The sequence below is a fragment of the Asterias amurensis genome, chromosome 1 (assembly GCF_032118995.1).
Source record: "Asterias amurensis chromosome 1, ASM3211899v1".
Classification (NCBI taxonomy): domain Eukaryota; kingdom Metazoa; phylum Echinodermata; class Asteroidea; order Forcipulatida; family Asteriidae; genus Asterias; species Asterias amurensis.
The window spans coordinates 33,559,181-33,577,641 of NC_092648.1; the positions used below are offsets into that span (position 1 = coordinate 33,559,181).

The window sequence follows — 18,461 nt, forward strand, 5'->3', positions numbered from 1 at the left end:
AATCTTCTCAACTGTGATGAGAAATATGCTACTGTATAATAATTTTTCAGGTGATGGTGCAAGATTTGTTATTTCCACCTCTCTAACTTAGGGATGTTGAGTTTAAATAAAGTCATTTTTTTTTGGGTAGCGATAATAGTTAATTCATCTGTATTTGAGATTAAATCTCACTGCAGCCGATTTCACAAAACGCTAGGATTAATCTTGAGTTAGGACAAGTAACCTGTCCTAACCATGGAGGAAAGGTTCAATGCATCCTATGTATTTGTATCTGGAATGGAACTTATCTTGCCTCTAAGTCCTGAGATTAATCCTAAGTTAGGAAGAGTTTGGTGAAATCGATGGCTGGGCACTGCAGCCTAACAACAGTAGATACCACAAATGCACTTTGTACATAACAGGCGATTCTGAAGTAATGAGCTACTCTGCTGTTTATTTTTAAAACTGGAACTGCATCACAATAACCTATATTTGGTATCTGCGACTGATTAATCACAATGAGTAGTATTTACTCATAGGGAGTTAGGTAAAATAAGATCAGCAAACAAATCAATAAAACCCTGATAGTCTCAGGGATAAAGTATTGAACAATGTTTGAGTTGATGATTATAAAAGTTTGCACAAGGGGAGATTTTGAATGTTTGAAATCTGTACTGAATGTTTGAAACCGGTTACTGCTTCCCTTTGAGGAGTTTTTGTATCTTTTGTAGATCAAGTTTTTTCGCCATAACATGAATCCCTTCTCATTGTTAATGATGATGCATGTATTATAATTTACCTGCTTTATTGAGTTAGAAAAACAAACAAAATCACAGAGCGATGTTTTCAGGAGAGTCGCATAAATACCCCCAATCGATCTCATAAAGATCAAATGTTTGGCCATGACATGACTCCCTTCTCACTGCGAATGAAGATGTATGTAATATAATTACAAAGATATTGACAAAATAGGGACAACACCAACATAGGGATTGATACTGATAGCTCAATTGGTAGAGCACCGGCACATTAATCCGGAGGTCGTTGGTCCGAATCCCACTCTAGTAAATTCTTTATTCAACCTCCAAAATAATATAGTTTACCTGTTAGTAGAACTTTCAGCTTCGTAATAAGTCCTGAAGTTGTTGAGAATTTTTGTTTAAATCGCAGTTTTCAGAAAAGTCACGTAAAAACCAGTACTGGTAAAAAGGTTGCTCAAATAGTTTTCATGACACTGTTCTACTCATGTTTTAAAAAAACTATAGCACCTCAGCAAATAACATTATAAGGGAAGCTTTCTACTATCATTATCTTCAAACCTTGTAAATGTAATGTAGATCTGTGGACATTGTGTTTTGTGTTTCAAAAAGTACCTAACCCCCTTTAAGAACCCATTCAGGCCTTGATAAAGTCTCTCAATGGTTTAGTGTGCCACCAAACAACTGTTCTGTCCATGGACATAATGAATGACACCAGCCAATACAACAGACAGTTCTTACAATAATAATAACACTGCCTTAGCAAGCATCCTTGAGAAAATAAATAACATCCTTTCTTGAGGAATTCCTCACATGAGCTGTGGAATGTTTACCATGGCCCTGAAGGCCAGGGACTACCTGTTGTTTATTGTGGGGTCACCCAATTTCAGAATGCTTGACTGGAGAGATAGTTCCATATTGTGGAAGAATCTCCGCTCTGGGTCCTTTTTTGTTTCAGAGGTTTTAGTGGTAGTGTCTATGTATAACTATGAGAATAGTGTCTTAATTTTGTTTGTACACACCCATGTGTGTTAGCACTGTATACTCTGTACTTCTACCGAGTTCTGGTAAAACAAACCACAGGCATATCATCTGGTGTCCTGGCCAAGTGGATAAGAGCACCGAACCCACACTCTGATGATTCTGTTCAGCAGAGTGTGGGTTCGAATCCCGGTCGTGACACTTGTGTCCCTGAGCAAGACACTTAACTTTAATTGCTTCTCTCCACCCAGGGGTAAATGGGTACCTGTGAGGGCAGAGACGGTTCTTGTGGTTGGTTTAGCCAAGTAGCACATATATTGCGCACAGGCTGAATGCTCCCCAGGGAACTGAGATGGTTTAAGGAATGATTTAAGGCCCAGTGACCAGGGGTAATAATGTCGAAAGCGCTTTGAGACACCCCTCGCGCTATATAAAAACGGGTTATTCTTAATATTATTATCATATTTCTCATGTCACCCGAGTAATATGACTGTGATTTTTTCACAGAACTCAAAGAAAGTACTTAATATGCAAATTTTAGATGAGTATGCAAATTTAACACCTATAAAAGATTAGTGTCCAAGGACCAATCAATAGGTTTCTGTTTTTCTTACTGGGATTATCTGCTTCAATTGGCCGCGCTGTGTGTGAAAAAGAAAAACGAGAAACGTCTTGCACCAAGACTACATTTTGGTCAGTGCGCACAGCTGATAAATAAGAAGCATGTTGCCTTATTCCATGCGAAGATTGGGAACAAGATACAGTTTGTAGTGTGTTGTTCCTCACTGCTGAGCAATGTAATCAGGATTTTTTTCTTCACACCACATAATTTCCAATGGTTGGAAAATGAGAAGGTTGGGAAGTGAGTCAGGCTACATTTGTTTTTGTTTTTTAAACAATTGTTTTATCGCTGATATAATTTTTGACCAGGAAGATACTTACAGAAGAAGTGACGTTTGTCCCACTCCAAATATTTCATGGAATGTGTCCCAAAAATTGAATCAAGGAAGTTTCAAAAGGATGGGAAAGCCCTACATGTGATTGTTTGATCAGAAAAACATATACATATTATATAATTATTCAGTATGTGATTTTTTTCCCATTTCAAGTATTTCATGGAATATTTCCCAAAATTTAAATCAGGGAAGTTTCAAATCAAAGTGAAAGCGTTACTTGTAAAGTGTTTGTAAAAGTTTACTTTATTTTATGTGATCAATTTTTTCACTTTTTTCTAAAAGAAAACATGTGAACTGCTTTTATTCGGGCAACAAGTTTGCAACATTGCCAAGAACTGATATTAATATTATTTGATGTAAACATTTGATATCAAATTGATATGAATGTCTACATATCAAAAGAAGCAAGTTAGTTGAGTGTGTGATATCAATTTCAAAATAATACTAAACAAATTATGGATATGAAATGGATAATTTTAATCATGATCATCAGTGTTTAGTGTAATATTTTCAGGAAGACAACATGAGCATAGCAGATTACAGAGAAACTTTAGAACATTTTCTTTACAATGTATATACGTCTTTTTAATGCATTAAAAATACTTTCCCGAACTTCTAACAAATGATTGGAAAGTTTCTTTTTTTCAGTGTTCTAAGTTTTGCTCGTTCTTTAAAGGCACTGGACACTATTGGTAATCACTGTTAGCATAAATACTTACTTGTTAACGATCAATGGAGAGCTGTTGATAGTAAAAAACATTGTGAGAAACAGCTCCCTCTGAAGTAACCTAGTTTTCGAGAAATAAGTAATTTTCCACTAAAATATTTGAATTTGATTTTAAGATCATGAAATCAAGCATCTGAAAGGACACAACTTCGTGTGACAAGGGTGTTTTTTCTTTTATTATTATCTTTTACAACTTTGACGACCAATCGAGTTCAAATTTTCACAGGTTTGTTATTTCATGCGTATGTTGGGATACACTAAGTGAGAAGACTGGTTTTTAACAATTACCAAAGGTGTCCAGTGTCTTCTCGGACTTAGAATCATTTCTTTATTTTGCCTGCAGGGAAAATCTTGATACTTGAAGGGTGACAGATGGGAGGTACAATCCTCCCTGCTGAACCAATGGGTGAGTTTTCCAGTCTGGTTTCTTTTCTGGTTTATTAAAACAAACACATGGTTGGCAACCACACAGTTGGTTGAAATAACCTTGTTTTTCTACAAAAACAAATAATTGTAAACCAACCTTGTTTACAATAACAACTCATTGTTTTACAAATATGAATAGAGAAAAATGCAGAAACATCAAAATGGCACAACATGTCAGACGTACAAAAATGGAGTAAAGAATTATCCGCTAAAATAAATAAAGCAACAATATTACAAACTTCTACCCACAGTAGGAATGTTGGATATATAAATCTGGGTTCTTCAATGGGGTAGTAATAACCCATCTATACTATAGGAGGTGCTAAGCCTCGACTCCCTGTCAACAACAACTTAATTTTAAAGGGGGAAGCATATTATGTCTAAATTTACTAAAATTTGACGCCCTTGCCCCCTACCTCTGGAGGATTACCATTCTGCATGTGGTCAAATATTCAATATACAACCAAGAAAATGGTTTTAAAAATGTATTTTGTTACATATTTCTAATGTCAATCACAAAGTGTGATGGGGATAATAATAATAATAATAATAATAATGACGTCTTCTATAGCGCCGGATATCCACAAAAAAAAGTGCTCATGACGCTTTCTCCAATAAAAATATTCCCCCCTTGGTTGTTCTCCAGCAGTGCAAAGAACAGGAACAAATTCCAATGTCTAGTGAATGTTACTGAAATGTTTTTGAAAAAGATATCTGAAATGCTGGCCGTCCACCCCCCCCCCCCCACCACCACCACCCATTGTAGCCCATAGAGGGTTATCAGCTACGGTACCCCCAGGTGGGAGTAGGGTTGTTACATCATGTCCCTGCAATACAAGGATTCACTCTAAATCACTATTGAGAGCCAAAAAGTCCATTTTTGTGAGCATGAATGTTTTGATTGGTCCCTGATAGCTTCTAATTGTTTTGGTCATGGCTGCTGCTGTAATAGAGGAGGTGCATGCTCACTGTCTTGCTCTATGATGATATATAGCGCAGCAGGACAATTAAAAAAGGCCATAGCTTCTCATTGTTTTGGTCATGGCTGCTGCTGTAATAGAGGAGGTGCATGCTCACTGTCTTGCTCTATGATGATATATAGCGCAGCAGGACAATTAAAAAAGGCCATGGAAACAATGGTGAGGAGGTCTCTGTTCCGCAGATTCTGGAAGTGACTTGTTTTACGACTGAAAAGACCATGGAGCTAAGACTAATAAAGTGATTAAGCTATGACCATTGCCTCTAAGAAGAAAGAAGTTTGTTTTATTTGATTTGATGAAGATAGGTCATGGTAAATTCTTACAGATTTTTTGCTGCATGGATTCACCATAGAGCAAGGATTATTGTTTCACAATGACTGTCACAGAGACTCAGCACAACAAGACCTTCCTCTCAAGGCCCTATATCCTGCCAGCTAGTAATCCAACCCCTCCCCCCTCACTGTATCCTACCAGCCCCAATCGAAAGCAAGTTTGAGCACACCCCACGTAATTTAGTAAATAGGCTACATAAATTAACACAAAAACTATCGCACTCTCTGTATGTTCCCTTTAACTCATTGTTTCAACATTTGTCTATGTCCTCGCTCTATGGGATTGAGAGGAAGCACATGGCCATCACCTTGCTCTGGTTTTAAATTGTGTTTATCCTGAGTTGACGGCCCAGTTTTTGCAACCCCAACTCCCACTCCCCATACCAGGGCCCTAATGAAAACCATTTTTATAAGGCATTGGACACTATTGGTAACTACTAATGTTATCATAAAAAACTTACTTGGCAATAAGAGCAACGTAGAGCTGGTGACAGTATAAAATATTATGAGAAACGACACCCTCTGAAGTAGCGTAGTTTTTGAGAAAGAGGTAATTTCTCACTCAAGTAGACTTCAGGCCTGAAGCCTTTTTTCTAGGAATCTGAAATGGCACACATTTTTGCAACAGGGGTGTTTTTCTTTCATCACTCTCTTGCAACTTTGATGACCAATTGAGTCCTAACTTTCACAGATTTGTTATTTTGTACATTTATTTTGGGGTACAACAAATGAGAATACTGGTCAGTGGTATTTGCAATTACCAAACGTGTCTAGCGCACTCTGGGAAGAGAAATGTCAATAATTATATTCACCATGTTTGTGTCATGTGGGTACACACATGGTAGAAGGCCGTTCCCTTTAAACTCATTGTTTAACCTCAGTCTTTCACCCCAAGAGATAAGCCTGACAGTTTTTATCAATGAAAAAACACTCACTGGCCTTGGAATCTGGCCATGAACACCTGTCAAACAAACTACAATCAAGAATGTAAAAAAAACATACTTCTTTTATCATGAAAGGTTTACAGTGTTTTCAGTTCTGGTTTGGTGCTTGTTTTTGGAGCACTGAGTATTGTTTCCTGTTTGTGAATTTCCACTCATTGGTATGGAGTCAGCTGACAAGAAAGAGTGAACAATTTCAACTTGTTATTTCCTGACTACAATGTCAAAAAGAAAGAGAAAGTTTGAATTAAATTTCTTTTTATGTATAAAAATAGCCAGGAGGAAAAGGACCACATGACCAGTGGCTCATTGCTACCTGCTGACTTTGTCGAGTTCTTCCCCCTCATCCTTTCTACTGTCATTGGCCTTTTGCAGTAAAAGTTTTCACAAATCCTATTCGCCTAATTCAATTTAATACACATTTACTTTCATAAAAACATATTGAGAATTACCTACATGTATTAAATGTAACAAATATGGGGCAATTTTTAATTGCTTTTCTTAACCCCCATGTTTTCAAGTTAAACAATGTGTTCCTTGTCATGTTATCTCTGTGATTTTTAATTGTTTTTAATTTTTATTATGAGAGATAACCTAATATCACAAGACCGGATGGCCACTACAATGTAGGGCTACACTTAACCTGATTTGAGCTATCTACCTTAATCAACTGCCAACAGAGGCACATAAGCCTTTTTGAAATATGGCGGACGCAATGCTACAACACTATAAGGTTCGGGTTAATTTGTGTGTATACATCCACACCAAACAGTACACTCCTATTACGTCCTCCATACCTCAAAAGGCTTATTGTCTACTCCTGGGCCTAAAACAGGGTTACCCCTTCACAGTCCACAATTATGAAGACATGGGTATCATCCTGAAGCAATAAATCTAGTTTATTGCCCCTAGGTATCTCATCCAGTAGGAGCCTGATGAGCAGAATGCACCACTTCCTATGCTTTTTACCAAGCAACTAACATTAAGTGCCTTGTTTAAATGTCATAACTGGGTATGGAACCCATCCTCTGCTACTGCTAACAACACCAGAGCTATAGGTCTGGTGAAGTTTTAGTTGCAATAAGGACGCCCAACACCTCAACGCATAATGACGTGGAAATCAAGCTGAAGCCCTAGCTGGTTACGTCCCTGGTTGACTTGTCTTAAATAGACGCTCATTATTTACAAGTTGTGTTTTTTTTAAATCCAACAGTTCAACACACCTGAGGTGAATGATTACAGGCATTAATCAAGTTTGATCCAACCTAATTATTGTATGTCCTTGCTGTTTATTTACACACCGTTTGGCTCCACCTGTCTTAAGTTACAGCCTTCAGATTCCTGTCAAAATGCCCTTGGGGGGAATTACAGGAACTGTTGAAAGCTCAATTTAATCTCTCTTCATTTTATTCAACCCACAAACATTAAAGAATTGCACATTGAAAGAATCTACTTGAAACATTCACTTTAAAACAACTTATTAAAATAACATCATTGTTTTGTTTTTGTCAATCTCGTAGTGGGCATGGGCACAGCATGCAAGTTAACATGGACACTATATCTTTACATGTGTAAAATTGACTCTCAAAACCATTGATAATTGGCAGAAAGTAGAGAGATGGGGACGTCAGAGGGCATTAAGCTGTGCCCTCTTCTTCTTTGATATCCCCCGCATTTATTTCACCTCAGTTTCTTGTTGAGTTTCTATATTACACAGTTACATTAGTGCTTGAGTAAACAAGTAGGGATTAGAGAGCACCCTGTGTACCCGAACCAAGGAAAACAATGTGTTTTTGTGTTCGGAGAGCGTAATGGCAATGAGAGTTTTTTCCATTAGTGATGTGAAGATTGACCAGGGTCTATGTATCAATGAGGCTATGTTACAGAGCCCATGACTGGAGGGTTTATGATCTGTTCCTCCATGGTCTGTGGCAACCACTGCCTTCAACCATTCCCCTGGCTGGCTCACTCTATCTTCTACCACCAGTCCTGAAACAGTGATGAAAGAGTTACACCGTAGAGCAAGGCTTAAGTTTTGTTACACTGATTTGCTGGCTTATTTTCATTCTTCAACAAATTGTATTGAACATTTGAGTAGTTTCTTATTGTTGTGTAAGTAGGATATATGTTTTACTGCAAACATGCCGTGAACAAAAGCAATGGAGATTGACTGACTGCTAAATTTGTAAATGACAATGAGCTTCTACTACTCTTGTTCTACAGTGTGTTTGGTGAAGATGTTATGGGGGTTGACCCTCAAATACTTATATTTTGGAGAATTCATTGCACGAATTACTCATATTTTAGCCTAAACCTCCCACACCGAAACAGGGAAGGTCTCTTACCGTTGATGTAGATGAATATAAAGGTGTGATTTGTTGGTTACTTATACTTTTTTAAATTATGGCAGGAGTTGTTTGAGGTTCTTGGGATCTAATCAAGTAGTGGAATGTGGAAAGTTACCGGTGACCTTGGGAAGAAAAAACATAATTGTACTGTTTAATTGTAAATGCAGTAATCATCCGAGAGAAATACCCCAGGAAAAGTCTGAAAACTAGTCAGCAGTATTAAATGAAGCCTAAATAATAGCCTTGAATCATGTGCTTGAACCACCGAGGAAGGAACTAGTACAGCGTCTGCTTTTCACCTTCTCCCACTTCTCTGAACTGCTAATTCAAAATCAACATTCAACAAGTCAAGTAACACATCTCACACCCCTAGACCCTGATGTCACTGTTTTAACTACCTTTGAAATTCTTGGATGTATTATGTGTCAGAATCTGCATTTGTCATACATTGTGTATACCTGGACTGGTTGATGAAACATTTTATTACTTCAATGCATTCCTGTTGGAAATTGTGTTAACCACTTTGACGCCCTCCCTTGGGGGGCATTTCGACTTGGCATTGTTCTTAATTGCATCACCTATCACCAGCTGTGGTTGGGACCTCAGAGTGCCTCTGTCTGTGCATAGATAGTCTGTGGAGCTGTACAGGGAAAGCCTTGAGTTTCGCTGCTGCGGTAGTCTTGGTACAAGACGCTGTTGTTCATTATCAATTATCTCATTTATCGCAATTCGCCTTGCACATTAAGAATTAATAGGGATCACTCATTGCAAGACCTCAGATGATAATTATCAAGCAAAAGTTTTGGCACAGTGCCAATTGTGAGTCAGGTGTAAGACACTGGACACTGTTGGTAATTGTCAAAGACCAGTCTTCTCACTTGGTGAATCTCAACAAATGCACAAAATAACAAACCTGTGAAAATTTGAGCTCAAAATTAGTCGTCGAATTTGCGAGATAATAATGAAAGAAAAAGATCCTTGTCACATAAAGTTGTGTGCTTTCAAATGCTTGATTTTGAGACCTCAAAATCTTATTCTGAGGTCTTGAAATCAAATAGGTGGAAAATTACTACATTCTCGAAAACTATATTACTTCACAGAGAACCGTTTCTCACAATTTTTCATACTATCAACAACTCCCCATTACTTTCTTACCAAGTAAGTTTTACGCTAATAATTGTTTTGAGTGATTACCAATAGTGTCAACTGCTTTTAATACATCTCAAAATAAAAATATTTGAGTTGGTGGCATATGATGGCTATGGCTAGATCGCGAGTCAGTATGTGTTGAAGTATTGGAAATTCTTAGTAGCACCCTTAATTAGTAATTAGTCGTAGCTGTAGCTTTCAATTTGGATTCGGTCTTCTTCAGATGGATTCCTATGGACTCAAGAAGGTTGATATATTTAAAGGCACTGGACACTATTGGTAATTACTCAAAATTGTTGTTAGCATAAAAACTTACTTGGTAACAAGCAATGGAGAGCTGTTGATAGTATAAAACATTATGAGAAACGGCTCCCTCTGAAGTAATTAGTTTTTAACGTAACTGAAGCCTTATTTAGCAACTGATAGCACACAAATTTGTGCAACAAGTGTGTTTTCTTTTATTTTGTTCTCTTGCAACTTCGATGATCCAAATTTTCACAGATTTATTATTTTATACATATGTTGGGATACACCAAGTGAGAATACTTGTCTTTGACAATTACCAAGTGTCTGGGGGTTGATTTCACAAAGAGTTTGGACTAGTCCTTAGGCACTAGTCCTAGGAGGGAAGGCTGGTGCTAAGTTAGGGCGAGAACTCACTAGTGCTTTTCCTAAGTGTTTTTTAGAGAATTTTTTTTTTTTTTCATAACTTTGTTGACTTGAAATACCACTAGAGTAATTGTCTTCACCAGTTTTTAAGCATTGGAAATAAAATACCACAGAATCCCTAAAGCGTAACAAAATCAATGAGAAAGCGATCTCCCCTTTTAACAATACCACAACTATTTTGCCAAATCATTCCTTTTTTTCAATTGGGACTCTACCACTAAAAAGAAGACAAAACTTTAAAACCCATGGCCAAATTTTTGCCACATACGTCATTTCATTGTCCTTATTTTTAACTAATTCAATTGCTCAGTAGTAGCTAGAAAGAGAAAGTGGTTAATCCTTTGACATGTGCATGCTGTGGCCAGATTGCAAAGTTTATTGGTCCTAAACATAATTTATACATTGATGTGGTGATCAAATAAACATTTCAGTAGTAAGCCCCAAGAAAAACAAATAAAACTACCCGCAGTTTCAAACCACGTTAGAGATCTTGAAAATGTTTGAGATGTTGCCTTTGAAAACAGTTTAACTTCGTAAAAGAAGTTGCTCTTATATGTTTTGTCGAGATGTGATTGACAAACTCCAAAATCTCCCAAGGGAATTGATCATATTCAAACAGCGCCCTCTATTGCCAGCAGTTTTTTGCACAATCCTAGTTCTCTTCAACCTGCATAGTGTATAAAACTACATGTGTTGCAACATGGGTGACGGAACACTCGAGTGGTAGACACTCATTAATACTGCTACAATCAGTTGAAAAAATACTTTATTTTTTTATTAACAAAATTTTGTAGTAAAAATATAGCTATAGGTTTTGTTTTTTTTTAGGGGAGGGGGGCTCACAAAACGTCACCTCTACCTACTCTTCAACTGAGCTGTATTTGCACATACCTACATGGTCAAGTGTTTATCTGTTAGCTGTTGAGTTGACTATATTTTTTACAACCTACTGGCAGTCAGTCATTGCAAGGTCTTCCATTTACCTGTAATCCTGCCTGCATTTGACCATAAAATCCAATTACGCAACACCACTTGACCATGGACAATGTGAGATAAGTCCATAGTTTGTTGTGAATAAGCGAGATAGAATTGTTGGGGACATTTCTCAAGGGATAGGAAAGTACTCAATTTGTTTTCATGTCATTCAGATGTTTTGTTGTTTTTGTTGGTTTTATTTAGCATGTTTTGGCCACAAACTTTTGAGAAATTTCTTGGAATTTCTAGTTGAGTGTTACAAGTGTTTCCCCACTACAAGCTCAGGAGAGAGTACATAGGTTTATAAACTAAGGAAACATGTGGATCACATAAGGGAAATTTATATAAGTGGATGTAATCGTAAAGTGAACAGGTTACATGACCCAATTTAAGACAAACTATTTGTGAAAAAAATTGAAACAGATGAATCTGTTTTCCAATCGACTTTCAACTATCTTAATTGAAAGCTTGTAACTTTCTTGAATCTTCAATAATAGCTATTTAAAACCTAACTAAATGTTGGGGTCAAATCAGCAACAAACAAGGACCTACCCAAATTGCTTGGGCCACCCATTCGCAACGTTACAAAAAACATTCCCTGTAACCCTGACTATAAACATTCTTTCCCCTCTCCCCCATCCCCCGCACAATGTTGACTGGAACGCAGAAGACCACGCAATGAGAGCCAACATTGAAAAGGGGCACGGGGGCCCAAGCTCTATGCAGCTTCCATCATCCATCTGACCGTCCCCCTTTCCACAAACAGAACATATTTATAGAACCGTTGCTGTAAAGTATTATGTGATGTCAATTCTATTAAACTTGATTAAGGATTCCAATGAATAAATAAAACTACCTTAGCTATGAAATTGCTAATTTGTTTTATAGGTGCTACACAGGGGTGCCACTCCCATGAAAAACGGTATCTCTGGGGAACCGTGCAAAGAACATTGTCAATTGAAAAGGGTGTGTAAAAACAATGTTAAATTTCATTCCTCTACACATATACTGCATTGGGGGTGTATGCGTTGCGGTCTTTTACAGTGAAAATATTAGGATTCTTTTTACTGCTCATTGGAACTTCTGAGGGTGATACCGTGTTTTTGAGTGCAGTATAAGAGTGTCTGCATTGGGCCATGTCCTATCAGATCACGTCTGATGTGCCCAGCATGGATATAGAAAATCCTTCCATTTGTACTCAAGTTTTGTTGTTTAGCGAACCTATACAAACTTTCAGTAAAGAAACTCCACCACGGTCGGCCCCTTCAGAAATCTCTCCGATGCGTTCTGGCAGAGTACTAACAACCCTTGCACACAATCGGCTTATCGTTTTTTTCAATACGTTACACAGATTGTCACTGGCCATGAGTAATCATTTCTATAAACAAGTTTCTAATCAAAATGCCCAGTGACCATACCAATTTTCATTCCCCCGAAAAATAAAGCAGGGGGGAAAAGCATTCCTTCCTCCATGCCTCTATGGGGTTACAGAATAGGCACTAGTGAAGGTATTGTTCCGTGCATAGCGACACAACATAATAGTTTTCACAGGTGATCCAGTTTTAAAAGCTGCGCCGGCCAACCAAATACACTGAAGTTGTTAAAAGTTCTGGTGTCCCCAACAACATGAGTAGAATGAGAATTACAGTCAGTTGTCCCACAGTTGGGAAAAAAGTACCTATGAACTCACTCTTTTTGAGTGATTTTCGTGCGGCGTAAGAATAGCCCGGGTGGTTATTCAGACAGGGAGGTGTCATAGATCTGGGCGTAGAATGGAACTCGTTAGGGCGTACCTAATTCTAACAAAACAAAAGCGGAATGATTCACGTGCCTAACTTTAATGGTGTCTCATAATTCACACCATTATGCAGGAAAAGCTTGTTTGATTTCTACTCAGTATTATGCTATAGTATGAATATACACATGCCAACATCTCGGAGTGATGTAAAAACAAGTTTTGGATTTTTTTTTATTGTGGGGGAAATGTGGTATTATTTTTATTTCAATACACAATCAAAATAATTATAAGTCTTGTCCAAAACTGGGCTGTTGTTGGTGCCTTTCCAATTTTCAATTTTTCCAGAATTTTTACAATAAGGAGCCAAACAAGTATAGTTGCAGCGGGATAACTCAGTAGAATTTGAAACTTTCTTTTCAGGTTTCCATTTTTTTGATGTTTCAGATCTATTGATCAATTTGTCTTGTTTTCATCCATTTAAAAAAAAATGGGTTTGTTCACTTAACCAAGAGATGGTGAAACACCAATGTGTATCACTCACTCAGTCGACCTAAATTGTCACGTTGTATTGAGTCGGGCTCAATGTCTCAATGTGTATGTCTTTTGTAAATTATTGTTTTGTTGAAGTTTTTGTTTAAATGACGGCATAACCAACCCCTTCCCCACTCGGAGCTTTTGCTCCCTCAAACGTGATTTAAAAAAACTGCAAAAATGAATGGTTTGATACATGAATATGCCCCACCCAAAATGACGTCTTGGCCTCCCCAATGAAAGATGTCTAGTTACACAACTGATTTGAAACAATTCTTCTTCTTCTTACAGGAAAAAAAACCATAAATACAAATGAAACATAAAAGTTGCTGTCTGTACATTTTTTCAAACTTACTAATGTGCGCCCTGTATCATTTATTAGTCAGAAAGTCACAGTAGAAGGTCTTGGATCCACTGTTTTTGAGGGTCAGCCCTAACTAAGCAGTGTGTGGCTTCATGCACAGATCAAGATTTTAAAAAACAGTGCAGCTGCAATTTAATAAAAGCACGGATCATAGTTATCAAAGTGACAGGGAGGACTACATACCTCACATGTGGTATATGTGACCAAAATTATCCATTTTATAAAGGTAACATACTATGATTGCAAAAGTTATCGGTGGGAATTGTTAAGGAAACAGGAGTCCCCGCCATGAGCGCTTGACTATAGTCTTCTTAAATGAAAATTTAATATTTCCAATGCTGTGCCCTCTGGTGTGTTGAGTTTCCCCACTCACTGTTAGGGAAATTGGGTATTTGGACACCTGAAGAACGCGTCGTGCCTTGGTCTTTTCTTTATACAGAGAGGAATTCCGAATCCAGTTAGCGATGAAGTCATCGCCAATAGGACATCCTGCTTGTATTCTCACTGGGTAGGTTTCCCTGGCCTTCCGAAGGTTCTAATAGCCACTGGGCATCCAGCATTCTTTCTCCCTAGGTAGACTTCCAAATTTCGTCAGGATTCATTTAGTATTTAAGGAGAAGATTCCTCAGCTTTTGCAAAGGTTGCACTGTGGGAAAAAGATGAATTTAAAGAGGGATTCAGATCCATAAATATTAGGTATAAATGTTAAATTTGCATCGGGATGAAGAATTTGGTTTTACCATTCCACGGATGTGTGTAAAGAACTGTAAACTATCAAATCATAAAGAGGAATGAGATGAATGTTTGTTGGTATATTATATGCGGGTGGTGAATGTAAGAACAATGAAACAACTTAAAAGTAATTGGTTGTCTTCATTGGTTCTCAGTGCCTTTTCGATACATTTTCTGATCATCTGGTCATTAACAAGTTATTTCTTTGTTACTATTTTAACATTAACAAAAACTGAAGCAAAATCTTTCATTTTTTTGAGCTGCCATCTTGAGAAATTGGAGTTATTTAAAAATCTACTGGACTGCAATGGTAACCACTCTCTAAAATCAATGTTGTGCCATCCGTTTCAAACCAAAGGCTAGCTGATACTCCACAAGTACGATATGTAACTTTTTTTTCTCAAGATCAAACTTTGCAGGGATAAAAGGAAAACATATTTACTTTGAAAGTTTGGAATGCTCGCTCCTCTGCCAAACAAAGACGAAAAATACATCAACAAACGTGCTCCTCAAAAGAAGGTTTCATTCCTTCATTTGCAATTCCATAGAATAAACAGGATAAACAAACATTAGTCTCCTCAGGGACTAAACTGACAATGTTGTGTTGACTTTCGCAAGAAAAGTGTCTGCTTTTTCTTCTTGCCAACCACTGTGTGCAATCTGAATGCTGCAGCATCAAAGTAGCTTCTCTAATAGCCCTGTTCATTCTGTTCAACCAACTTCCATGAAATAAAACCCTAAGAAAGTCCTGGGTTTTTTAAACACCACTGCCACCCCGTGTTAATGACAATAAACACTGGGTATGTTAATTAATCTCAGGTGTGTCTCACTCCTAACCAAAGGAAAGTGTTAACACAGGTCCAAGGGGTGCAATTGCAAAATAAGGTTTTTTTTCTCAGGGAAGAGACAACACTGGAAAGTTTGTCTCGTTTGAATGGGGCTTACAGTCGGTTTAAAGGCAGTGGACACTATTGGTAATTACTCAAAATATTGTTCAGCATAAAACCTGTAATGGGGAGAGGTTGATGGTATATAACATTGTGAGAAACGGCTCCCTCTGAAGTGAAGTAGTTTTCGAGAAAAAAGTTTTTCCACAAATTTGATTTCGAGACCTCAGATTTAGAATTTGAGGTCTCAAAATCAAGCATCAGAAAGCTTGACAAGGGTGTTTTTTCTTTCATTATTATCTCGCAACTTCGATGACCGATTGAGCTCAAATTTTCATAGTTTTTTTTTTTATGCATATGTTGAGATACACCAAGTGAGAAGGCCGATCTTCGACAATTGGAGTTCCATCCCTTTCTTCTTTTTGAAACAAGATGAACTGGAACTGGCATTTACATTTATTTCATATCACTGTTCTTTCAAACACAAAGTAAATGTTTTCTCCTTTGTCAACTAATGAAGGTTTTTTTAAAGCATTATTTGCAGCCTAATAGTTCCTCATTTGACATGCAACTGTGTAACAAAATTAGTTGTTATCTTTTTATCTCAATCGTTGCTATTTGATTCTGAGTTTCAACCTTTTTCCCACATTGGCTCCAATAGGCGAACCATTTTCAGCCATGTGGATTCTGGATCGAAACTGAACTACAATACTCGGACAAAATCATCAAATTTACACACTTACTTAGAACCTGTTTCAGTTTCTAATTATCAGAACTGATGTTGACTTTTTATGATGGCTCATGGACCATTTTCAGACAAATTTCCTGTGTAGAACTCTCAGGTTACAATGGTAAAAACTACAATAGTAAATGGATGCGGTTAAAACAGAAAGTGCAAAAATTTCAACAGAAGAAAAGATGCGTGCAGGACTTGCATGGGCCTTGTTGCCTACTTTCCAGAATGTAAACTATATTGTTTGCTTGTATTAATTTTATATTCTAGATAATTGGTATAGCCTTAGATGATCATGGGTAAATTCTAATAACATTTCTTGAAGGATGATTTAACTATTAAAGTTGTGGCCAGAGAGGTGAGTTATTATCTAAACGTGGATGGATTTGGCATTCAATTGAAAATATTGAGAAAGTTTTTGCTTTTTTCTCAGCAATTACACACATTATTCAGCTGAACCTTTCACATATGTCTTTGATTGTAACTTTCTGTATTATTTAGTGTAGATTTTTATAAATTGGCATGAAGGTGACAAAAACTTATCTATGACCCTACCTTTAAAGGCAGTGGACACTACTGGTAATTACTCAAAATAATTATTAGCATAAAACCTTTCTTGGTGACGGGTAATGGGGAGAGGTTGATAGCATAAAACATTGTGAGAAACGGCTCCCTCTGAAGAGAAAGAAGTTATTTTCACGAATTTGATTTCAAGACCTCAGATTTAGAACTTGAGGTCTTGAAATCAACCCTCTAAACGCACACAACTTCGTGTGACAGGGGTGTTTTTTCTTTCATTATTATCTCGCAAGTTCGAAGACCGATTGAGCTCAAATTTTCAAAGATTTTTTATTTTATGCGTATGTTGAGATACACCAACTGTGAAGGCTAGTCTTTGACAATTACCAATAGTGTCCACTGCCTTTAAGAAGCAGAGTCTGTTCATGCTTTTCATCTCAACTTCATACGGTCTGGACATTGATCTTCAGAGCATCCCTGTGATGTTGACTTAAAATTCAATCTTATAATGGTTATTCTTTTAGGTGAATCTGGCAACGTGTGAATTTTACTTGTAGTTATGCAAAGGAACCTTAAGCTAACAATACATTCTTAAATTGCTCCCCGTTTTTTTTAATCTCCTCAATACCGTCTCTCTTCAGATTGTTTCCAAATATATCTCCGTCGTTTCAATGTGAACAATTATCAGTCAGAAAATTTGATCTGCAGGTATTGAAAGGAAAACACAATGTCTTACTTTGTTGCAAGTTTTTCAGAATAATGAGAGGTGTTATTCATCTGACATGACAATGGTGTCTTTTCACAATGGTGTCATGTCACAATGGTGTCATTTCACAATGGTGTCGTCTTTCAAAATGTTTCAAGTTCATTGTTTGTAAACAATGAATCAACAAGTTTTTTATGTTTGTGTGTTCCATTCATGAGTCAAACAATTTCCGGCAAACAAAGGTCGCCAGAAGAGCAAAGTTGTTTCCCATGACACCCGGCTGGCATCATGTTTCTTGTCAAAAGGTTATCAGCACAATCGATCATGAATTGTTTTTTTTTTAACCATCTCGAGATAACGGCGAACATTCTGAGAATTCAAACTGCCCTGTCTTATCTTATCGAAGGGATCATGACACTAGAAATCATTTTGCTGGCTCATTGATCACGACGGCAAACTAGCTTCCTGGCGAAAATACAAAAGTAATTTTACTTCACCTTATACTCCATGTTAGCCATGCTCCTAAGCTGTGGAACCAACTGCCCTGTGACGTCAGAGAAGCAGAGTCTACTTCGATCTTCAAGCGGTCTCTCTAAACGTTTTTGTTTCCCCACTGAGAGCCTCTAGTATTTTTCTTTTGTTTTGTTTTCTACTTATGTTATTTTGTTTTTCTTGTGTTAATTGTAGAGCGCCATAGAAATGTTTATTATTATTATTACTATTATTATTATTATTATGTTTCATATACGTTTCCATACTGACAGATACAACACAGACTTGATGTTATAAGTTTTTATTTTTGATTATCGTGTTATTATTTTTATGGTTTATTATATTTTTAAGCTGGTCATTGTATTCTATCAGCTGAATTATAAAACGATGAAAAATATAAGGTTTACATACAAAATCGTGCACAGTTTAAATGCACAATGATTATTCTAAACCACACACAAAATTACAATAAATTACAAGGAATACATTTTGAAATTTACATCTGTATTGAGTTGTAATATCGACATAGAACAAATGC

The 18,461-nt window shown here is 37.0% G+C and overlaps 1 protein-coding gene across 4 annotated transcripts in view; it reads left to right on the plus strand.

Annotated features, from left to right (window-relative positions):
- Positions 1-18,461, plus strand: part of LOC139937611 (DNA repair protein RAD51 homolog 2-like) — a 289,111-nt gene that overhangs the window by 227,155 nt on the left and 43,495 nt on the right. For 3 of the 4 annotated variants that reach the window (XM_071932855.1, XM_071932837.1, XM_071932846.1), the window contains one exon: positions 3,745-3,807. The exons of the other annotated variant lie outside the window; for it this stretch is intronic. The gene's annotated coding sequence lies outside the window, so the exon portion shown is untranslated. The remainder of the gene's footprint in view (positions 1-3,744; positions 3,808-18,461) is intronic. 4 annotated transcript variants of the gene reach the window in all.